At 41.8% G+C, this 25,170-nt stretch overlaps 1 long non-coding RNA gene across 1 annotated transcript; it reads right to left on the bottom strand.

Annotated features, from left to right (window-relative positions):
• Positions 1–3,471: 3,471 nt before the first annotated feature.
• LOC103177937 lies at positions 3,472–13,626 on the bottom strand. Its single transcript, XR_487779.2, has 3 exons — positions 13,513–13,626; positions 11,093–11,196; positions 3,472–3,557 (listed from the first exon to the last, which is right to left on the bottom strand). It is a non-coding gene; the product is annotated as an uncharacterized LOC103177937 (long non-coding RNA).
• Between the last annotated feature and the right edge of the window lie 11,544 nt (positions 13,627–25,170).

Raw genomic sequence — 25,170 nt, 5'->3', positions numbered from 1 at the left:
AAACTATAAACTGTATCCCAAAATATTATTTTCTAGTTGCAAACTATCTACTTTGTTATTGGAACAAACAGCATTTTCTGCTTCCACTGTCTCTGTTCCAATAAGTATATAATTCTCTTGAATGTCTCCACTTTGAGGATGAAGAACCCTAACTTAACCAATTCTTCCTCATTGTTCGTGACTTTGCTGTTCTCTTCACAACTCTTAGTTTCAACAACAAGAACCATTCATACTATTCCCAATGTTGTTTGAACAGAAAACTGTACCATTAGAGATCTACTCCCTATTCCATGGAAACTATGACTATGTTTTTAGGCTATGCGCATAGTAATCAGAAAAATCGGCTCATATTATTCTAGAGATGCAACAAAGATTGAAGAAAGTCAAGAGCAACAACTTGCATTTAACATAGCACCCTTCACGCAGGGTATCATCTCAGAGTGTTTAACAATGGTGTACAGTAGTTTGACACTGAGTCGGAGAGAGGAGAGGTGACCAAGGGATGGTCGAAGTGGAAAATCCTCAGATACGATCAGTAGATGATGATGGGAACAGGAAACATGCTTCTTGACAAAGCTGCCTGATGTCTCATTCCGTGAATGTGAATCATGCTTATAAACTTCCAATATTCTGTTTTGTATTTTATTACTATTCTTCTGAATGCGACTGGCTGCATAGTTCGATGTGGTATTTGTTTTTGTGCAAGTGGGCTGTGTGCAATAAATAACTTAGCAAGATGTTTAACAGACAGTGTTTATTTGCAATGTAATAAACAGCAGCGCAGAATTTCCACACTTTCTTTGGCGTGTATAGCACTTAGACGATAGCCAGAATAAGTACCAGGAAAATGTACAAGATTACAGAGAAACATACATTATAAAAAANCATGATCCAGGAACTGCAATCCTCAAACCACAGACTGTTCTTAGGATATTGCTTTTGTTCATCTCAGCTTTCCACTTAATCAAACACAAACAGAACATGCAAAACAGTATAGTGTTTGAAATGTATCAACTCAAAACCAATCTCGCTTCTCATTATAAATGTACACATGTCCAAACCAAGTTTATCTGTATGCTGAGTAGTTAAGAGATGTTGAAGCTTAATTTCTTTAGTACTGTACAGACTAAACATATCAAAGCAATGATCGGAAAGCAAGCACAACACGCAGAGAATCTAAACCATTTTCAAACTCAAACCAGTCACAAGCCCTTTACAAAATCAACAACAACAACAGGCATTTATGAAGTGCATGAAAGTGATGTCAACACCGCGACCAGTCCATCGATAGATCAGCTCTGTTTAGGCCCAGAATTGCACCTAGTCTCAGCCTGTATGACCAATTAGCCCTACATTTAACTATTTGCATAGAATTGTGCAAAATCTTTTAAAATCCAGTCTTGATTTGGAAGCTGATGGCTTTTAAGACCTGCAGAGAACCCACTTTCAAATTAAGACGGAATTTAAGAATTTTCCACAATTCTGCACGATTTTAAATTTCAGTAATTCTAATAATAATCCTTACATTTGATATAATGCATAATCAAGTCGTCGAGACATTTCAAAACGCTTTTTTAAGTCAAAATTTCGCCCACAAAATACAGTCAATGCACATTACAGTATATTCTATGAAGTGCTTTGAGACAACTCGACAACATGAATAGGTGCTATATCAAATGCAAGGATTATTATTAAAACATCTGAGAGAGAAAAACTTGGTGAAATTCCGGGTCAGTTGTGCCATAGAATAGAAAACTTGAGAGCTTCTCCTCCACGTTAGCGGTATGAACAGTGATAAGAATATAAGAATAGGACAGTTAACTCATCCAGTTCATTCACTCAATCCCTCCCTCCCTTTCTCAGCATCAAATCTGGCTATTGTTAGGAGGTGGGCTTTTTCTTTGTCTAGACTCGTATCCCTCTACTAGTTCTGAAGAAGGATCATATAATCAAGCTTTCCTTTCTTTCAGGGGCCAATTGATCTGTGATGCCTTTCCAACAATTTCTGGTTTGGGTTCATATTTGCAGCCTTTTCATCTTGCATTTATACACTGCTGCATCGAATGGAACCAATGAAGATCAAAGTGAAAATTGTCCTGGAGAAATCAAGATTCTTAATTGAAAAAAGGCAGAATCCTAACATTCTATTATTTAAGAGTTCTCACATCTTTTAGCAATTATAGAGAGTTAAATAGAGTCATATGGCACAGATATAGGCCATTTGACCCAACTAGTTTGCACCACTGTTTATACTCCACATGTGCCTCTGCCCCACCCCCCTCCCCGTTCCCTTTCCTTCATGAATTCATCTCATTTTAAATATATGTTTATGCTTTTTGATTGAACCAGCAGTGAGTTCCACATTCTCTTCATTTACCTTTGAGGTACTCTCTGGGTCAATGCTACATGCTGAAACTGGTTATGTTCTGGTTATTTTTAACTGCTTTACACACTGGTGCTATCAGGGGGTTGACCATTGGGTAGAATCCACAGTAAGTAGGAACCCAGTTGTTTGTCGATTGGCGTATTGCTTTTCTGGGGGTAATAATTCCTTTAAAAATTTTTTTAATAATTGGTCACTTCACTCCACAACTGTTTGTGGGACACTGCTGTGCGCAATTGGCTGCTGCGTTTCGCCCACAAACTAGACAGTCAATTCACTTTACAGTATATTCTGTGAAGCGCTTTGAGACGTCTCAAATACGTGATAAAGTGCTATATCAAATGCAAGGATTATTATTATTGAGATATTTCTGTTACCTCTCTTGGTGTCTGTTGCTGTTTATATTAAGCGCTCTGAGACGCAATCCCGTGTGAAAGGCGCTACATAAATGCAAGTTGTTTGTAGTAGTATTTACTGTCAAGCGAGTGAGCCATTATCTCAGTTGCAAACTAGACTGCAGTACTGAGCATCTGTGTTGGACGTCCCATTATTAAATATCTAACAAAACACCACATATCATGTACGAATGTCTGAGGACAAGTCAAGCTACATGGGAAAAAATAATTCATATTCTTTTCTATGGTATTTCTGAACCACCCACATACATCTTTTAAATATACATAATGTTCAGCTGCAGTAAGATACACATCTGTTTACACTTTTGAAAGGGTTTTTATACCAAGAGCCATTTAACACAACACACTATAAATAGAAAGCTTTTCTCATTATGACAAGAACAATTTGCACTCATATAGCACCTTTGACTGCAAGTCATTGTAGTCAAACATATAGGTTTTCAGCAGGTTTTGAAAGCAGACAGGGAGAAAGTAACGTGAAAGGACTGAGGAAGTGAGCTCCAGAGATTGGGCCAAGGTGGCTCATCTTCCGATCGTGGAGTGAAGGAGGGGAATAGACCTCAGGAGATTGCAGACATAGGGTGAGGCAAGTCCATGAAGGCATTTGAAGGTAAGAACAAGAATCTTAACGTTGATCCATTGCAGAATAGAGAGCCAGTGGAGCCTGGCGAGGATTGGGTGATGGGCTTGTGGAGCCTTATGTGGAAAAAAATGTGCTCTAGACTTCTGGACGATCCTGTGCTCATGGACGGTAGAGCCTGGAAGGATGACAAAAAAGTTATTAGAGATATCAAGTCTAGAGGTGACAAAGGTGTGGATGAGGACATTGACTGTGTTGAGGATGAGGCAGGGATGAAGGCGAGTAATGTTTTGGAGATGGAGGAAGGCAGACTTGGTCATGGAGGCGCTGAAAAAAAATTAGAAAAGTGAGGGTCATAGAAAACACAAAAATTTTATACTGGATTTGTGAGCGATACACATTTCTTTTAACAATAGGAGCACGATAGACCCCAATATCTGAAGCTGCCAGGACGAACCCACTCCTGGTCTTATTCTTTTAATGGGCAAATAGCCAATATCATGATGTATATAAATCTCTTTGCTACACTGTATATAAATATCCTTCAGCTTTAAGCAGGCCTGTTGCACATCAGCTGCCACAATATCCAAAAAATTGAATCCAGAGCAAATTTCTGAAAAGGCAACATATCTGAGTTTTGAAGGAACATGGTGATGGTTTAAGCAACTAAACAATCACGTAAAACAATTATTATATCAGCAAACCAATGGAGTTGTTCTTAGAACTCTGTCCTCCAAACTACTCGTGTGGCAAATCACGATTTCACATTTTTGATCGTGCTCCGCCATTGTCAACCTCTCTGGGATGCTACCCTGAGTGAGGGGTGCTATATAAATGCAAGTTGGTTTTGGTAAATCCTTAACTTTAATCTTTTCTTCTTGCTATTATCTTCTTATTTTCAGTATTAATGTCGACAGTAACAGAAAAAAGGTAATGCATCCCAGCGCAATTACAAGTGCACGATGAAATGAGTCAAGCCACATCCTGTAATATTAAATAAATAGGGTGTCAGTCTGGCTCAGCTGGTAGTACCCTCACTCCAAGTCAGAAAGTTATGAGTTCGAGCCACGTGTCGGGACTCTGAACTCATGCAGTCTAGGCTGGTTAGAGAGAAGACTTAAATTTAGGTCAAACAATTCCTTACCCTTTCCTTGTAAAATCAACTTTGAATTGAGAGTCTAGGCTGACAGTCCAGCACAGTGTTGGAGGAGAGTTGTATTGTCGGAAACGCTGTCCTTCGGATGAGACATTAAATTGAGGTACAAATACAGTCACTTTCCAGTAAAATCCTCTGAAGCACTTTGAGACATTGCTATATCATGAGGAGGCGCTACATCAAATGCAAGGATTATTATTATAACTTGTATTCTTGGGAAAAAATGTTTACAGATTTGTACTCCAAGGTTGACTAAAATATTACAATTTTTCTGAACCTGCTACTGAACATCATCTCCCTCCCACCCACCCCTTCCAACCAGGTTCAGATAGTGCCATACCTTGATCTTAGCATATTATTTTTCACATGGAGTTGCAAGATCTTGAAGGGCAGGGTTGCATCCAGCATGTGTTAGTGGCAAATAGTTGCTGCAGCTGTTAACTTGTTACACATGCTGGAAACCGACATCAGGGTGACACCAGAGCACCACTGTAATTAGAAGCTCTTTTTATTATAGAGGCTGTATTGGGGACATTTGACCTGCCGCTACTTTTGTCCCAATTAAAACTAAATTCTACTCGCAACAAATAGTTACAAGGTGAATTAATTGACCTCTGTTCTCTTTCCCAATCCCACTTTGCTCCAGAAATCTACGTTCTGAACCTTTCAAACAGGAAGAAGAAATCCACACTAGATTGAACTTGTATCAATTTGATTACATCTCTGATATTTCTGCCAAACCCCAAAGTTGGCTTCCTGCACGAGAGGTGTAGATAATGTACAAACCTGCTGTATCACAAAGTGGTCACAACTTATTCCATTCACTTGATTTCTCTCACACAGCGCGTTTCTAACCCAACAAGGAAATACTGAGCAGAAATTCTTATAATAATCCTTGCATTTGATGTAGCATCTCATTATATCATTGAGACATCTCAAAGCACTTCACAGAATATATTGTAAAGTGCATTTTGTAGGCAAACCTCGGTGAGCAATTGCGCACAGCAGTGTCTCACAAACAGTCAATAGATTGAGTGGCCACATTTCTTTGGAGGGGAGGGATTATTACCCTCGGAAAACGATTCACCAATCGACTAATAACCAATTTCCTACTTACTGCTAGAGGCGTGTGGAGTAGGGAAACTTGCCTAAGGTTTCACCCTGGGTTCTCTCGCTTGCGAAGCAAACTCACCAACCACTATGCTACAGGACTCCACGTAATTTTCAAATGCCTTTGCAGTCTTACCCCAAACCATGATCACCTGCGAGCCCACCTATTCCATCCAATGTACCACTCGGGTCCACTTCATACCTCCTGTCCTCTCTGCCTCAGTGGGCAAGCTTCAGCCAATTTGCCTATTAGTTTTCAAAGCCCAACTAAACATCAGCCTGTCTCTCCCACCCTGCCTTCGCCCACCTCCGTCCTACCATCACCCACCAACCCTCCCTCATCTCTCACCCTGCTCAGATTCCCATTCTGTTTCTGTAAAGCACCGGTCATGTGAAAATGTTCAAGTGGTTGTGGTAGTTTCACAGAGAATGTTTCATTTTTAGTGAAGGTTCATCAGCAAATGGTGCGTTCTGGATCAGACTCCACTAAACGTATTAGGAACTCTGTCATCCAAACCCAACATACAATCCTAATCACAATGCTTACATTTGGCACAGCACCTTTCACATCAGGAGGATTTCCCAAAGCGCTTTACAGGATGTACTGTAAAGTGTAGTGACTGTATGTTTGGTGGGTGATTATTTTCTTGTAATGCTTGTGAATCGTTTAGACTTTCAAGATTCTAAGGAGTCTGGATAGCCCTGAACCTAAATAACATTTTACATAACTACAATCCCTATAAGGGGACACACTGAAGATCTGTAGAGGGAGGATGAACAAACAGATTAGTTTGCATTACTTTATAGGTGAACACATGGGTTCTGTGAGCTATGTAATAAGCAAGTTGCATGCCCAGGGAGACAGCAGAGGCAGGCATCATCGATAAATTCAAGAGGGAATGGATAGATTTTTGGCAAAGAAAGCTGTTTAAGGTATAATAGATTAAGTGCAGGATTCTTTCTATTTTGGGATTGAACAGATGGATGGCAGCGATCTTTTACATTCCTACTCAAGAGATTTGCCCACAAAATATACAGTCACTCAGCCTTACAGTATATTCTGTGAAACGCATTGAGATATGTCGAAGACGTGTTAAGGCGTTATATCAAATGCAAGGATTATTATTATTGCTCTTCAACATATTTTCTTCTCGTGCATTGCCTATTTTTATTCTTTCTTTAAACTATTTTATAACTCTCGTGTTAAATTTGTGTTAAATTTTCTCGTGCCCCGATTCTCTTGAAAGCATTGGGTCAGCCTGGGGTTTGGTTCCACCAATCACCCCTCCACTAGCTTGCCACAGGCTATTTGAAATGTGGGAAGGTCAAACCCAGTGAAGACACACTGCTGCTCTAACTGAGTTCAGCTAATTCAGCATAGGTTGGGAATGGAACCCAGGACCTTCCTGATTTATATGGCTTAGATACTCAATGGATAAAATGCAATGAGAAGTCAGAGCAACCAGGACACTGCTGATGACAGGTCAGCCAGCCGGGCTCGTTGACAGGACATGAAGGTTCAGACCAGTCACTGGAGGTAGGGATACTCCCCACTCGGCCTCTGTTAACCCTGCAAATCAAAACTGGGTAGAGTGGTTCTCGCTGGACAAGCAGTACAAGACAGTGCTCTCAATGACTAGCTCAGTGATTTGAGCTCTTTCCAATCTTCAGCTAATATTCTATTTAGTTAAGCAGGGTGCCTTCCTCCAGGGCAAGAACATGCATTTAATTTCACAAAGGAAATTTCCACGTGTAGGTGGCAAACATATGTGGAACTTGCAGTCTGTTTTGGATACTCTTAAGCATGGTGATGGGTTTCTGCACATGTAAGACACCCAGCTGATCAAAAAGAAGCAATCAGAGAATCCTGTTTGGTTCTTACCATAGAGGTTTATACTTTTTGTTTATACCATTAATATTTCTTGAAAGGAATACTGCAGGATAACACCCTATAATAGTTTAACCTCAAGTATTTGTCAGACAAATGTACGTTGTAATTAAAATATACTGCTAGTGGGATAGCCTGTTTATTGGGACCACTGGCTTCCCTGAAATATAAAGATGGGGATGAAAACATTTCCAATTGTAAGCTAAATTAAGGGTATCAAGGGGTTTGGCATTGGAGTGAAACGTTAGCAAAGGGTTAAGATAAATAAAAGATTTCCTTATGAGCCTACTCGAGCTTTTGATCTTGTGATTTATCACATTATCTAGATCAGTTAAGCGTCTTCCAGCCTTGCACTCGCTTAGACTTTAAGTCACTATCTTTCAATTTATATGCCATATGACAGCTTAGTACTGCACAGTAGTTTAATGGGGTGAAACCATACATCAAAGTCCAATTGAAAAACATTATCAGAAGTACCAATGAACACTTCACTATACAGATAGACATCAAAGGCTGGAAGTTTACAGAAAATAAAGCTTTCAATGATACAAAGGTAGAAGTGAGTGATCTCATTGCTGTGGTTTACACTATTGGTTTATTCTGCTACAACAGTTCAAATGTCTGTTTCAATAAACATGGCATACAAATAGGTCAGAGTAGTTGAATGCTCCACTCTCTGGCACAGTTTCCATTCTGAGGTTGGGTGATGACATCAGACATTGAAGAACATAGAATTAGGTTAGGTAACAGGTTCAGAGGCAAGAAAAGGGAATTTTCTTTAGTTTGTTTTTTTCAACGACATGCAAAATTTGAGATCAATTTTGTGGATGTCTTACTTAACAAACCTGAACCTCTGTGATTGCGAGAAACGGGTGGCGTTCCCTCCAGTCAGAGTGGTTGGAAAGAGTATTACTCATTCACTTTATCTGTCATATGACAGCTTAGTAGTAAAGAATGTTGGGCAAGTTTCCTTACTCCAGACGCCACTGTTTACCTAGCAGTAAGTAGGAACCCAGTTGTTAGTTGATTGGAGGATTGCTTTCTGGGGGTAATAATCCCTTCCAATAATATGGACACTCAATCCACGACTGTTTGTGGGACCCTGCTGTGTGCAATTGGCTATCGCGTTTGGTTCACAAAATATAGTCAATTCACTTTACAATATATTCTGTGAAGCACTTTGAGATGTCTCGGAGACGTGATAAGGCACTACATTAAATGCAAGGATTATTATTATTATCCAATTATTTTTCTGATTTTCTCCCCACTGGCACGTGCCTCTCTGACCCTGGCTTCCAGTCACCTCGTGCTGGGGTGCAATCTTTTTATTTGGTCAACCGGGTGTCTGACATATATGGAATCCCCTTCACCATGCTTAAGAGGATCCAAGCCAGCCAATGTTCCACATATGTATGCCATCTGCAAATAGATATTCCCTTGTGTCTGAAGTGAAATGTGCACTCTTCCCCCACCCCCACCCCCCCTCACCGAAAGAACCTATCCTGCTTAGCTAATTCCGGAGAGTTTCAGACATCAATTGACCAAGAGATAAGATTTGGGGAAATTCCACCTTGTCAATCCCAGCTGCATCGCTTGTCATTGAGAGCACTGTCTGGCAAACTTCCCCTTACTTGTCCAGACAGGATAACGCATTAGGGTAGGGTTTGCAGAGTCAATAGTAGCTGAGCGGGAGGACTTCCTGTCCCCAGTGACTGGTCTGCTCCTCCAATTCCTGCCAATGAGCCAGGCTGCCTAGCTGGTGTTAAACTAGTTAATCTGTCAACATCAGCAGTGCGGATCCACCAGGCTCGGAAAATGGACTACCGAGACTACAACAAAGGATTGACTTGATTCTGACACTCCGTTGCAAAGAATGGTACCTTGCAGCCAGTTCAGCTCCAAAGAGACCGAACTACCCCTCACCCTCCCCGGTACAAAGTACTGCACAACAACAACTTGTATTTATAAGCGCCCTTCACATCAGACAAAGTCTCGGAGCGGTTTCATTCCTTTACTGGATTTCACGCCTGAGGGGAGCCTTCAGTAACCCATGTAAGCACTCTCCAGAAAGCTGACCCTAGATATTAATCAGGAGATGGAAACCTTGGCTTTTTTCTTGCAAGCCCCAGGATAAGCCAGGTTAAATGCAATGTTTTTATGAGCATCTGAGCTGCCCACAAGGAACAGGGATCAATTCTGATTTGTACAATTGACAGGACACTCCTGACTCCTCACTGGTGGGAAAGGGTCTGGGCGGAATTAGCACCACCTTGGAGGCTGTGCAAAGATTGCTGGTACATGGCTTGAAAGGGCAGTGAGTGTCTTTTGAAAAAGGTCCAATGCAGGGAAGTAAGAGAGAACATTACAACCTCATGTAACTAGTCTACACTCTTTAGGATTCAATGAAGATCACCCCTCAATTGTCTCTTCTCCAATCTAAACATTACCAACTTCTATGTAGCAGACCAAAAACAATGGTCATTCATTTCATGGCTGTTGGTGGGACATTGCTGCATGCAAATCGTCTGCTGTCCTCGCTCACAAAACACACACAGTCACTTGCACGTTACATTCCTGCGAAGCACTTTGGGATGTCCTCCTGTTGTGCTTAACCAAACATAATACTGGGGCAAAAATTCCACCTAGGTCTAAATTGACTCTATTTTCTTAAGCATTAAAATATAATCTTATTTTCAAAGAACTGGACGTTCTTTTAAGAATGGCAAGAAACCGACCTCAAAGGTAAGATCAAATCCAAGAATTTGCCAAATTCCGAACCCTCTGAAAGTAATAATAATAATTGCATTTGATATAGCACCTTATCACATCATCAAAGCGTCTCAAAGCGTTTCACAGAATATACTGTAAAGTGGTTTGTTTGACTGTAAGAAAGTAAAGTAAATCTAGACGTGGGGTAGAACTTCTCCCCAAGTAAGACTTAACAAGTGGTATCCCTGTAAAGAATATCTAAATGATTGGGAAAAAAATTATCACCAACCCAAAAATAAACCTTGAAACTGAATGTGCAATTGTTGAAAAGAAATCGTAAGAGCCTCCTAGCTGTTCCATTAATCAGCAGTTTATTTTTACCTTAATAGCCATTAAAAATCAGAAATAAAGATTCCATTCCTTTTATAGGTTTAAAAGGCTGAACCCCACCCCAGATAAAGTGCTTTTACACACAAGAGAGTTTGCAATCCTTGCACGTCTCCACCAATACAACCAGCTGAACTCTTTGTAAATTGTGTTTGAGTTGTCCAGTTAAACATTATTTGTGAATGCCCGTCTGACTTTGGAAGTATCCCAAAGAAAGCATGTTATAACATAGCGCAATAAGAAGTCTTGTACCAAGTGTGCTACATTTGAGAATACAACAGACATTTCTGTTCAAGACCATCAAATTCCAAGGCTGACATTTCTTTTTTTGACCATAAGATAATTCTAAACATTAAATAACTCTAACATGTGAAAATTTGCTTCTTCAGGACATTGCAGGTAAAGGACCAAATATAAGAATGAGGACTAAAGATTGTGTCCTAGAATGAATACACATTCTTACCTTGGTAAAAGATCCATGAAGAGCATCTGATGCATAGGTTTGAGGTAGGACAATACTCATGTACTTCAGAGAATACGGGATGGATTTCATTGGCCAAATGATTCCTGAGACAGAAAGTAAGATATGTAGATTAATGATCCGTTATTAAGGTTTACAATTAGTTGTTGTAATAAATGTAAGATTTTCCCGGTAAATAATGTAGATTTAATTTCATAATGTAGATTTCTTTTTTTTAAATTAAAATGTGTGCAGCATTGTACCAGGATACTTCAGTCCGTCCCTCTATCCCGTCCCTGCGTCCCCCCGTTGTCATTCCCCCCTCCCCCCCACCGACGAACATACTCTGCGTACCTAATTCTGGAAAATATTAGTCAAGTGTTGGCAAGAGCCAAGGCTTGGGGACCCGAAAGTGCACGTTGAAGTTGACATACTGTTCGCCATGATTTAACAGAATGGTGGAACAAGCTTGAGGAGCTGAATGGCTCACACTGTTCTATGGCGTACAGCTGGAGTCTAACTAGCTAAAATCACGTAGCTTGCCATTGAGAGCACTGTCTAGCAAGCTTTCCTACTGCTTGTCCAGCTAAGACCACCCTACCTGTTAGGGCTTTGGCTTGCGGGGTTAACAGGAGCCGAGCGGGAAGAATCCCTGGCGCCAGCGATCGGTCTGTCCCCACTTGATTCCAGACGAGATTTTAGTTTACAAAATACACAAGGCAATAAACCCCTCTATATTCGGTTCTTTGGAAACTATCACAGAACATAGTAACAGTGAGAGACATTTTGCGGAGTGCTTTGCATGGTTTCTCTGTAAGTGAGGGACAGATTAATCAGGCTGTGCATTATTATATCAGAGGACATATCAGAGGTTATTACACTGAGCAATTGATGGTTTTAAACTGATGAATAATATAATTTGAGAGCTAGAGATGATACTTTTGGAGTTTTAAATAGTCCAATTGATTCAGCAAAATAAGCATTATGCAAACCCACAAACCACGCTCTCTGTCAGCAACCTTTCCTTCCACTTCATGGCAAAGGACAAAACAATTAATCCAACAAGATAATGCTGAAAATTTTTTTTTAAAAAAAACAATCTCGGGTATTCTGCATGAATTTTATATTGGTGGGAACTTAAATAAAAAGTGCAGTTGTTAAGCCTGTCATTTACTTGTATTATTTTAATTTCTCTCCCTCTTTGTAAATCGTTGATCACCGCTATCACCCTTTATCGGCAACTCCATCCTGGAGCTCCTCTGCCTTGCCCCTCCCTCTCCACCTATAAAACCCATCTCTTTGACCAAAATTTTAGCCACCTTCCTTCAAGTAAGAGAAATTTTGCATGGAGTCCTGTAGCTCAGAGGTTAGAGCACTCGCCTCGCAAGCGAGAGATCTGGGTTTGATTCCCGGCAGGGCGAAACCTTGGGCAAGTTTCCTTACTTCACACACCTAATAATAATCCCTCAAGAAAAGCAATAAATTGGTCATAGTGCTCAATTGGCTGCCACGTTTCGCCCACCAAATATACAGTCAATTCACTTTACAGTATATCTTGTAAAGCGTTTTGAGACTTCTAGAAGACGTGAAAAGCTCTACATCAAATGCAAGGATTTTGACTATTATTATTAATTTTCCTAAGATATCTAAGAAATCCCTGTAATAAAACATTGACAAGGAAAGTAGAAGGATTACATGATTTGAAGGCTGCAAAATTACAGCAGGGCCATCACAGTCAAAGTCACATGCAAAATGTGGCCCATCAGATGATCCAGTTAGACACTATCTGCTGCATGACAGTAAACTAGTTTAACTAGTCACTACCACTTAAGTCATCACGCTGTCAATATCCCAGACGCAATTGTTTATGAATTTCTACATATGTTTAACTCGCTACTCCAGATAACTCATCATTGAGTTATTTTCCCTTGAAGCGATGAGTTATCAGGAGTTTAGTGTAGAAGAATCTAAATAACCCAAACCCATTTATCTTGATGAAGTCTCTCCAAAGCTTCTTGCAGCTTTACTTCAACAGTGAACCTACTGATCTGAAAATCATGTGGATTAAAAACAAAACACAGACATGAATTTAATCTAATCCACAAGCAGCCAGCAAAACCCTTCCGTCGTTTCCCTATACCCATCAGACACTCCATTGTCAGAGTTTGCACCCTGTGATACTAAAAATAATGTTGTTGTGACAATAAAGTCACTCAAACTTCAAAGATTGCTTTATTATTGTAATCGTAACCCTAAATAATTAGCATACATAACAAGTTCAGTACTTTAAAATTTATATTATGAACATTTTACCCATACTTGTCCTTATTTTTCTCCAAGCGTTATTTTTTTCTCCCCATCTCTCTCTCTCTCTCTCCCCCATATATAATATAAATAATCTGTCCTTTTTAAAGTTTAATTACCTTTAGCCCTGTAGTCCACCTCTGCGCTGCCCCTAGTGCCTGCTGTCCACCTCCAAACATACACTTAAGTCATATAAATCAGACCTATACACATTACTCTAGTAAAGTTGCAGGCCAGCCAGAACACCGTGATGCTGTAGTGAAGGACTGGCAGCTACTATTGAATGCTAAAATCTTAAAGGCACTGTTTCCCCACCCCCCACCGTTGATGGTTTATCCAGTTATGTGAAGCGGCAAAGTTTTACGTCTCAGAATCATTCTTAACCACAAAAGAGCACGTCTCCTTGTCAGATCCAGAGAATAGCTTCCACAATTTACTGGTCATACCCTGCCAGAGATGTACAGAACCCCCATTGACTGTGTTTTTGTCAGCTACATTTTAACTCATTCTAAAAGAAAATGAGACAAGCGCACTATGAACAAATCATGCAAAGCATCAACAAATCAAAACAGCCACTCTGAAGGAAAGCACCTCTGAAAATGTAGCATTCTCTAAGCACTGCTTTGGAGCATCAGCCTCGACAATGAGTTCAAATCTCCAAACCCTAAACCTTCTGACTGAGTGCTACCAACTAAGCAATTAACTAAACTAAACAATCAAATAAACTAATTAACACTTTATGTTAATTCTTCCACAAAGAGAAGTCATACTGAAAAGCACATGAAACAAAATTAGGATTTATGAATTGTAAACATAATTAGTGAAATTAGCTCCAAAGCCTATTACAGCCCAGTAATTGCTCATCTAATACGCCTCTGATGGCATCAAGCAGCTTCAAAGGATTCTGCAAAATTACATTAAAAAATTCAGTAATACAACAAAAACGTGAATTATAAAACAGGCTAAGTTGCCATTATTTATTGTAACCTGGTGAAATGAAGCTCATTTAGCATTTTAACACTGTAAAACCACTTAATTTGGGTTTGGCTTTTTTGGTGGAATGGCTTTACTTCTCGATCTTATTTTTGTTCACACACACCAAGGATTGTGCTTACCTACTGAATTAGTGACACTTCCTACACATAGTAGGCATGTGCACAATGTGCAGGACGTGATGTCTGACACTTTACAGTGCTAAAATGCTATTTGCACAATACATGTATTTGCACAACACTCAGGAAAATATGTCAGTAACACTTCCTGCACAAAGAGTGTACGTGCACAATGTACAGGAAATTACATCAGTTGCTACCTGAATTCCTGGAAGGTGGTCATGTTTTCATGATAATGCAAAGTGCAAGTTCCTGACCCTGAGCCAACACCATGTCATAAAGGAATCGCCCTGTATGCCATTTATATCATATATGTCAATTGCCAAAGTTGTCCACAAGATTACAAAGCAACGCATCTTGCTTCACTGAGCGGGCTCTCCTGTCATCAGCTGCAGGCAGTTGAAGTGCTTGAGTTTTCAAATTCAGTTCCCGTCTGTGGCTTGAAGCTTTCTATTGTGCTTCATTTTACAAAGTAACTTTGAATACACTCTTCATATCTTCTATGTATATATATATATACACACACACCAATAAAATGACAATGTCTGCCTGTGCTTCAAGAAGGATCTCAAATAACCGATTGACTTAGAGACATGATTTATACCCCATCGAAAAGGTCTTGGAACTGGGAGTGACATGGGCACATTTGTTTCCATTTATCTCCTATTCATGAGTTATTTTCAGTTTTGCATTTTGTGCTGCAGTTACACCTGGTGGCCGCCGAGTCAAAGTGGCGCTGTGGCATCGTGCGTCACAGAGCATCTACGTAGGTACGCACGTGCTGCAGTTACACCTGGTGACCACCCGGCTGACCATGGCGCTGTGGCATCCTACGTCACAAATTACGCACGTAGCCAAGCGGCGGGAGTAAAATAAAGAACACAGACTAAGCTACGCCACGGCAGCAACAACAAAATAACATTTTTAAAGGGCTGATTCTTCCACTGAGTCCTCCCGAAAAGAATCCTCCCACAGGAGTCCTCCCAGCCAAGAATAGATAAAGATGAAATGGCTGTCCGTGTGTTAATCTACATTCCATATTGAGTCCTTTGGTTGCAAGCGAAGCTGCACTGGGTACAACTAGTTATATATAAAAATCTTTCAGTGACCTGGATAATTGTGCGGTTGTCTGGGTGCCAGAGAAGCTGCTGACTCATGAGAGATCCTCCAGTTCCATTGATCATCACAGCCACAGACAAGTCTCTTGGGTCACCTCCAAAACACGGGCAGATCAGCAAGATCTGAATAACTGTTGGAAAGAACTGAAAGCAAAGAAACCTGTGGGATGCAGAGAAAGGTGTGGAGTAAATAATTACACCTTTTCTTTTCATATACTAGTTGGCTTATTCACACGTTCAAGTAAAAATCTCTATAACCCGGGCATATTAACACTTTTCCATCACTCCCACCCTCGCCCGACTCCACTGGATCCCCATCCTTCAGAGGATCGAGTTCAAGTTCCTCAGCCTCACCTTCAAGGCCATCCATGGCTTTGCCCTCTCCTACCCCTCTGACCTGCTGACTCCCTACAACCTTCCCGCTCCCTCCGTTCAGTGGGCTCCAGTCTGCTCCATGTCTCCTGACCGACCCACCCTACCATCGGTGGCCGAGCTTTCAGCCTCTCTGCACCCACACTCTGGAACTCCATCCCACAGTCCCTTCGCCTCACTTCCTCCCTTGCCTCCTTCAAGACCGGTCTCAAGGCCCTCCTGTTCGATCATGCCTTCAGTCACCCTCCCACCTCTCTGCCTTTTCTCGTTGGGTTGTAAGGTTCACTTAATGGTGGACATAACCGGTCTGCAGCCTTGGGCAAAGGGTGTGGCCAGAAAAGATCAATTTATCTGTTAGCCAAACTTTTATATTGGGAATCCATGAACAAAGTCATTTGCAATTTATATTTTAAGGCAGAAAGTTGCATTAGTTCAATAACAGTTACAATAGGCACGGTTACAACAAACAATATTTCCGGTTATGCTGATGTAATACTTATTGTAATAATGATAACACAATCCATAAGTTCGTAAGCAGTAGGCGAACATCTCTTGCTTGGGTTCATTCGAAGGTACAGCCAGTAGTGGAATCAATGTCGCTGTTGAGCCTGGGAAGTACAGCCAGTAGTAGCGTTAGCGCTTTGTTTAACCGATAATGGTGTGCGGTGAATCAAAAATCTCTTCTGTGGAGCTGGAATGTCGATAATAGCAGGCGGCAAATTAAAAGGCCAAAGTTGAATCTCAAGCAGTTGTGTTGCAGATGTATTGCTCGGATTCATTTGAAGGTACAGCCAACAGTACAGCTAGTAGCAAAATTAACAACTGGGAAGTAAGGCCAGTAGTTGCATTAATACCCTGTTGAGCTAATAAGGTGGGCGTTGAATCCCTAGCAGTTGTGTTGCAGCTGTATTCATGTATGGCTGCAGTTCTTCTGTTCTTCTCTTTTGCTGTCACTCCAAGACGTTGCCCCACGTGAAGGGTGTTATATAAATGCAACTTGGTGTTGCTTTTTCCAATATTGCTGGAACCTTGGAACATTCCAGGTTGAGTGTCTTGAGTCGCAAAACCTGCAGTCGAAGTTCTGCCTTCCTAGAGGAGCAGAAAACGTAGTCACTTTCTCACTGACTTGATACCAATTCTGACCGAACAAAGTGTAGCTTAGTTATACTGTACCTCTTTTATAATTGTCCTTTTTAAAAATAAAGCATCAGGATGGTCCGTGCAAATCTGCACATCCTCATCCACCTGATAGTTGTTTTCAGGCTGGTTTAAACAAGCTGGGACCGTTCTTGGGTACATTATCCATGAGCTGATTCTAATTAAAACAACAATGTAGGATTGTTAACATCAACAACTAACAAAAGAGCTGCAGTTGTATTAAACATGTTTCTTACTTCTGAAACAATTCAAGCCTTCAAGGCACACTTACTGCTACTTTCCCATAATATTTTACCTCAAGCTATACCAACTATCCCATAATTTACATCAGGCTTAGATATAAACTCTATAATTTAGCTAACTCGGATTAGTCTTAAGGTGTCTGCAAATCATTTTAATATGAACTAAAGATTGCATGAGCATTTCTAGCTGAACTAAAATAATATTTTAAGCAATAACAATCGAGTTCAACAGGGACTTTTACTTTTGACCAGTGTACAAATAGAGCAAACAGAGTTCTGTCCTACAACTTCACTGGTTCCTGTAGCAGGGAAGATGACTGGAGAGGCTGTTAACCAACCTGGAAATAAATTAGACACATAGAGTGAGGTTAGTGCCTAGTGTCCTCTTACATAGTTCTGAAACACTGGTAAAAATGTTTGGGATCAACTCCATTTACGTAGAATCAACCATCTTCCTCGCCTTGGTGTGGCTGAGCAAATTAAATACTTAAATTTATATTTAAAATTGAAAACTATCACTTGACCTCTGTGAGCACACCCGGCTGATCAATACGTTTCTGATTAAAGGTACGATTACAAGGGAGATCATCTGTGTTTATAAGCTGCTGTTTCAGGAGGCGTAGGACCGTTCTTGGGTACATTACCTTGGGTCACCTCTACAGTGCTACTGACTGTAACTTCTCTTGGACCTGGTGTCTTCCCACAGATAACGACATCAGGACCCACTGGCCTCCAGGATCCTCCAGACTTGTGAATTTATTGGTCTGTCACCTTTTTTGGGGAGTTGGGGAGGGGACTTCTCTCCATGCGCACCTTCATGCAAAACCAACTTTCGGTTTCACATACAGAGGTCGTTCCCAAGTGCCCCACAGAAGAAATACTTTCCCTGGGATTTAGTGACATCAAACAAGTTCCACCTATGCACAGTATGAATGACAAAGGTCTTGTAGCAGGTCCCAGAGGTTCATCGGGAAGCTGCCCAGACTGCACAGCCAGAGAATCCATAGTGTTGCAGTTTGATAGGCCCAAGCCCAACACCGGTCATCGTAGTGATTACACCAGGAGCCAGTGCTGAACTGAGCCACAGACAGCGCGATAAACACCATGAATTTAAACCACGGTGGTCCAAATGGTGGCACACGGGGCAATATCGCAGTATCATCCAGGCCCCCCCCCCACACCCTACATTTCACCTGGCCCACCTGCTTCCTCCATACCAGTAAATGTTATTATGTTTCTGGAAGGAAAACACAAAAAATATTGCTTATGCTGCCCACGGACAATTCTCAAATAGGACATCCGGCCCTCAGCAACCAAAAGGTTGGACTCCCGCCTCTCCCGATTTAAACAGTCAAATGTTTCCGAAGGTAATGAGACTTGCCTGTACTGTGATCGATGTGCAGTAATTGCATGGATATCATATGTATATATACACACACACACGCACACACACACACACATGCCCATTTTCCTGTCCAACAACCATGTCAGTGGTGAGAACCTCTCATGCAGGGAGAGGAACTGAACGCTGATTTCAGTTCTCACTTGGTAAGGATAGTCATAAATTTCTCCATCCCCCTGGTATGTCACAATCCTGACTCTGACCAAGGTGGAAACTTTTGACTCAAAGAGTGCATTTATGGACAGTCAAGTTCTGAGTCACTAGGGTCACACTCCGCAATAATAATAATAATAATAATAATCCTTGCATTTGATATAGCGCTTTTCACGTCGGGAGGACGTCCCAAAGCGCTTCACAGAACACACTGTAAAGTGAATTGACTGTATATTTTGGGCAAACGCAGCAGCCAATTGCGCACAGCAATATCCCACAAACAGTCGTAGATTGAAAATGACCAATTTATTATTGTTTTTGGTTTTGGAGGGATTATTATTAGGCTCTGTGTGGAGTAAGGAAACTTGCCCGAGGTTTCGCCCTCTGCCTGGAATTGAACTCAGGTCTCTCACTTGCAAAGCGAGTGCTCTAACCACTGAGCTACAGGACTCCAATACCATGTAATGGTATTTTCTTTCTCTCTCTCAATATGAATCTCGTCAGTGGTCATGGAAACACAGCGAGATGCAATCCAAGCCTCTCTCTTTATCACGAACAGGAGGACGTCCATGTCTTGTGACTGGTGTCAGAGTCCTCAGACCTATTACCCATAATGGGTGGGTGTAGCTTGTTCACCCGCAGTTCTCAGTTCAAACCAATCCTGTAACTGAGATCCTGATGAATTTTTCATTTAAAAATAGCCTCCTTCCAAAAGGTGGCCAGTTCCCATGGCATAATTTCACTGGTTTGTTGCAACATTTCAGAGAAAGAGAGTCCTAATAAATGTTTTCATCTGGGAGAAAAGGCATGATGGAGAAACCTACATTTCCCAGTTCAACGAAAGCAACACTGACTTAAGCTTTTCAGTAAAATTAAGTTTCTCTCTCCATAATACTACCTAATCATGGAAAGGACTTGAAGAAATATTTTGTACAAGTGATTTTGGTGGGGTGGGGCTGAATGGAAAGAGTCTTCGAGGCCAAGCATTTAAACTGCAATGTGATAAGCAACAGACCAGTTTAGCCCAGTTTGTTCACAGAATATTCAGCAAAGGGGAGCACATTATCTCCCCAGCCAAATAAATACCCAACAAGGAATCAACTCTGCAAAAAATTTAATTTCCCCGAACTGTCAGTCCTTTACATATTTTACATATTTGACTTTACATGTTTGAAATGTTACTTTTCGACAGCAAATGTTGAAATGTAATTTTTGGTATCCCACCTGCACCATCACTTATAAACTTAACAGACAGCGTCATCAAACACCCAAACTACAAAACTGGCCAAATTCCACATGGTAATGACCCACAAACACCCATGGCCTGAGTGATAAATTTTATCTGGGAGATTGTTGACCAGGACACTGCAAGAAACGTCCTTCTCCTTTCGAATAGTGCCGTGGGGATCTCTACTGTCCATCCGAACAGGTGAACAGGGCCTTGATTTAACATCTCATCTGAAGGACGGCACCTCCAACAATATATACCCCCCTCCACTCACACGCCCATAATACAAACGCTGTTAAATATAATTAGAGTGTGTTTTATTTAAACTTCAAAATGATACCAATATTTTACTCCCTTCCTCCTGATCTATTTCTAAAACCTTCTTATACACTGTTAGCGCCACCATGTGGTAACTCAGCAACGCAGGCCAGAGGGAGCAGAGAGATAATCGCACTCGGTCACTTAAGGCATTTCTTTGGTTAGCAGCAAGCTGAAATAAACAAATAATAAATAATCATTGCATTTGATGTAGCGCCTTATCACGTCTTCAAGATGTCTCAAAGCGCTTCACGGAATGTACTGTATATTTTGTGGGCAAAACACGGCAGCCAATTGCTCACAGCAGTGTTCCACAAACAATGTGGATTGAGTAACCAACTTATTTTTTTTGAAGGAATTATTAGCCCTGGAAAAGCGATCCGTCAACTGACTAACAGCCGTGTTCCTAATTATTGCAACAAAGGAGTAAGGAAACTTGTCTAACGTTTTGCCCTGCTGGGAATCGAATCCAGGTCTTCCCTTGTGAGGCAAGTCCTCTAATCACTACAGGATGACTACATAACACGACATGAGCTACAGGACTCCAAATCTTGCCATCAAGTCAGCCCTAGAAAAACAGATGTGCCTGACCCTACAACAGCAACATTAATGTCGGGTAGCTGGCCAGGTAAGAAAGAAACTGTGAAAAACAAGGCTGAGTACATGCCTATATAACCGTGAAGATTGAGTTGAAAGGAGAGAGACGGTGGAGAAGGCGGAAGAGTGATCAAGAAGACACAGAGAGCCAGGTGGACAAAATATCATTTGTGACTTTGACCAGGGCTGTTTCTGTGCTGTGGGCAGCACGGAAACCCGATTGGAGAGGTTTGTAGAGGAAGTGGCAGGAGAGGAAAGAGCAAGCTGGGAAGCAATGACTATCTCCAGTTCCTTGGAAAGGAAAGGGAGATTGGAGATGGGGCGGTAATTGGAGAACAGGGATGGGTCCAGGGTAGGTTTTTTGAGGATGGGGGAGTGATATGGTGATGTTTTTAAGGGGGTGGCAACAGTGCCAGTGGTCAAGGAGAGGTTGGCAATGTCTCTTAGTAGAAGGGCAAGCAGGTGGAGCTGGGAGGTAAGGAGCGGGTGAGGATGGGATCAAAGGAGCAGCTGGAGGAGAAGAAAATTTATGACAACATTATAAATCAGTGTCCGCTTCAAACGTATGCTGGCAGCATCTCAGATTTACACCAAATCACGTCCATTGGTTCAATCTGGATTTGGTTATTTGAATCACCTCTCTTGCCCTAAGAAAGAATCCTCATCTAAAAGGCACTTCACACCCTTGCACCTCCATCCTCTCTAGTCTCACTATTCTGCTCTCCTCCATCTCATCTTGAAAAACTATCTAAAAACCTACCTCTCTGACCGTGCCTAGAGTCACAACCCTCTTCTCTGTGTGTCTCCCCTAGCTCAGTCCAGCACTGTCTCTGTAGACAGTACTATGTGAAAGACGCTATATAAATGCAAGTTTTTTTTGTCTTTAAAACTAACGTTTTAAGGCTCCATTTCAGTTCAGCTCCCATACTGATAACTTAATAACCACTAATGCAGCCAAACAAAGATCCCCATCTATAGCCTTGTCATCTCCAGACTGAACTTTTCCAATACCCTGTTCGTTGGCATCCAGTGCTATTGGAGTGTCGCTGTACACCGTCACTTCAGAGATACAAAATGTCAATGAGCGAGGTGTGGTTTGCATCATGACGCTGCAGTGGGCAACATAAATGAGTCTCTGGAACAATGATTGACTTCATCCACATTTCGCGTCAGGATGCCCCTTGCCTTAGCAGCGTCATGATATGAATGCATCTGCGACACAGCTGTAGAGAAACTCAGAGATCGAGACAGTTACAGAAGACAAGGAGAAGGTTAGGTTCAATCTGCTGCTGCAGTTCGATATTTCATTACAACACATCGGCAGCTAAGCAAAAAAAAGAATAACTCTCCACCCCCAAGAAAAAGCAAGCAGAAGAGGACAAAGAACCTCAGACCAGCAGTACCAAAATGCAGATAAAAGACATACACAAAGACTTAGTTGGAAATAAGGTATCTTCAAATCATTTGCTCTCTACATAAGAACATAAGAATTAGGAGCAGGAGTAGGCCATTCGGCCCCTGGAGCCTGCCCCGCCATTCGATAAGATCGTGGCTGATCTTCTGACCTAACTCTGATTACCTGCCCTATCCCCATATCCCCTAATCCCTCTATTTTTTAAAAATCTATCAGTCTCAGCCTTGAAAATGTACAAGGACTGAGCATCTACAGCCTTCTGGGGTACTGATTTCCATAAAGTCACTACCCTCTGAGTGAAGAAATGTTTCCTCAACTCTGTTCTAAAAGGCTGACCCTTAATTTTAAGATTGTGACCCCTGGTTATAGATTCTCCTACTCGGGGAAACAGTCCCTCAGTGTCTATGTTATCCAGCCCTTTAAGAATCTTATATGTTTCAATAAGATCTCCCCTAATTCTTCTGTACTCTAGAGAATATAGCCCTCCTAGTTTATTCAGCCTATCCTCATAGGTCAGTCCCCTCATCCCAGGAACTAACCGAGTGAATCTACGCTGCACCCCCTCTAAGGCGAGTGTGTCCTTTTTTAAATAAGGAGACCAAAACTGCGCACAATACTCTAGGTGCGGTCTCACCAAGGCCCTATACAGTTGCAGCAAGACTTCCTACTCTTGTACTCTAAACCTTTTGCAACGAACGCTAACATGCCGTTCGCCTTCTTAGTTGTTTGCTGCACATCCATACTAACTTTTTGAGACTGGTGTACAAGGACACCCAAATCCCTCTGAACACTAACACAATCTAATCTCTCCCCCTCTAGAAAATAATCTGTTTTTCTATATTTGCTACCTAGGTGAATAACTTCACACTTCCCCACATTAAATTCCATCTGCCACCTACCCGCCCATTCTCCTAGCCTATCTATATCCCGTTGCAATCTTTTTGCATCATCCTCAGAACTATGATGAGATCAACATTCCCGTGGCCTGATTCTAGTTCACCTCGCCTGTCGCCCGATACTTGGAAAGAGGAAATGTGGAACAGGAAACAGGAGGCCCATGAATGGATTGATTGTAGAAGTGGAAGACTTGGCTGCAAAGTTTGGTCAAGTGTTGTGGATCAAACGAGAGTGCTCAATTAAAATAATTTTGAAAGAAAATCAAGAGTCAAGAGGTCTGTTATAGCACAACAGACAATTAAAAACTTAAGTGTGCAGCAACATGTATGTCTCTTATTTAAAGTCCACCTGTGTAATTCTTCATTTTGCAAACTACTTTGCTCAAAATGACTCTTTTTTTCCCCCAGATTATTTAGCTTTGTTGGAACTTCAAACATATTAAGGGGTGTACAGGGGCGATGTTTAATGCATTCAAGGTTTTAATTATTTTAAATCATTTGCAAAACAAATGATTTTGCAATACAATTGATTTGCTGACAAGCGAAGTGTGGTTTGCATCATGACGCTGCTATGGTCAATATCACCAACCACACTCTGAAACTCTCCCCCTCACTCCCTCTGTCTTACCCCCTCCTTCCCCATTTTCAAATCAAGCCTAAGGAGCTTCCTCTCGTACTGTGCTTACGATCACCTCCCCCTTCTCCCAGCTTGGTGTCATGCTCCGCCACTCCAAGATACTACTGGCGTGAAGGGCACTATACAAATGCAAGTTGTGGGTGTTTCAGCCACAAAACACACAGTCGCTAACACTTTACAGTATATCCCGTGAAGCACTTTGAGATGTTTCAACGATGTGATAAGGCACTATCAAATGCAAGAATTATTAAGTTGTTGTTCTACTTCTGGTGATGTTATGTGAGTAGTAATAGTTTTCCTATAACCATCAGTGTTTTGTATAAGGGATATGATATTGCGGACCCAATGCTTATTTCACTTCAGCAGCTGTCCTGTCACTTTCCTGGTGGGTATCCTTTTGGTGCAGTGTTCCCTTACACCTACAGATAGCGCTGTGACGCCCTACAGGAGGTTCACAAAATCCTCTTAACCCCCTGTATTCTTCTGACAACTACTTTTTATTTTCTGCTGCAAATGGGTCGAGCGAAACAATGTCTCTGATACCAGTGACTTCCTCATCGCTCCATCCGACGCAGACACAATGGGCCGAATGGCCTCCTCCTGCGCTGTATAATTCTATGTTACGGAAGATGTCGCACCGGACGTAGTCGTCCGACGGATCGTTATCTGCCAAGAAACTGATGGCGCTCACACAGACCGATCCTCTGGGCGTCTAAACACAGAGGAACACTTTTGCACTGAATACACAATGAAGTATTTCTGATGACAATTCTCATTGGATTCAATCTGGTCAGGGTGGCTCTGTGCTGCCACCAGGCGGTGGCGGGGGGCGGTGGCGCGGCAGTGGCGGCTGTTGGTTGCGAAGGGACTGGAAATGTTACCCACAACGCCCTGCAGCGCCGACGACAAATATCATGACTTTTAAATCGGAGCCGACGCTTATTTCGCCGACAATCGACTTGAAAAGATACGGAATCGTAAGGGCGGCGACGGCGCGGGGCCTTCCTGCGGGAGGGTGTTGTCCCGATGGCCGGTGTTTGAGAGAGGGTCGGGAGAGCGGCCTGGCCGCACCTGCACCAAGAGGAGCGGCGCGGGCTGTGGGCTGGCAGTGCCGGGGGCCCCTCCCCAGT

This window comes from Callorhinchus milii, unplaced genomic scaffold, assembly GCF_018977255.1.
Source record: "Callorhinchus milii isolate IMCB2004 unplaced genomic scaffold, IMCB_Cmil_1.0 Scaffold3, whole genome shotgun sequence".
NCBI lineage: Eukaryota > Metazoa > Chordata > Chondrichthyes > Chimaeriformes > Callorhinchidae > Callorhinchus > Callorhinchus milii.
The sequence above is the reverse complement of the archived record's forward strand: the minus strand, read 5'-3'. Positions and strand labels throughout refer to the sequence as shown.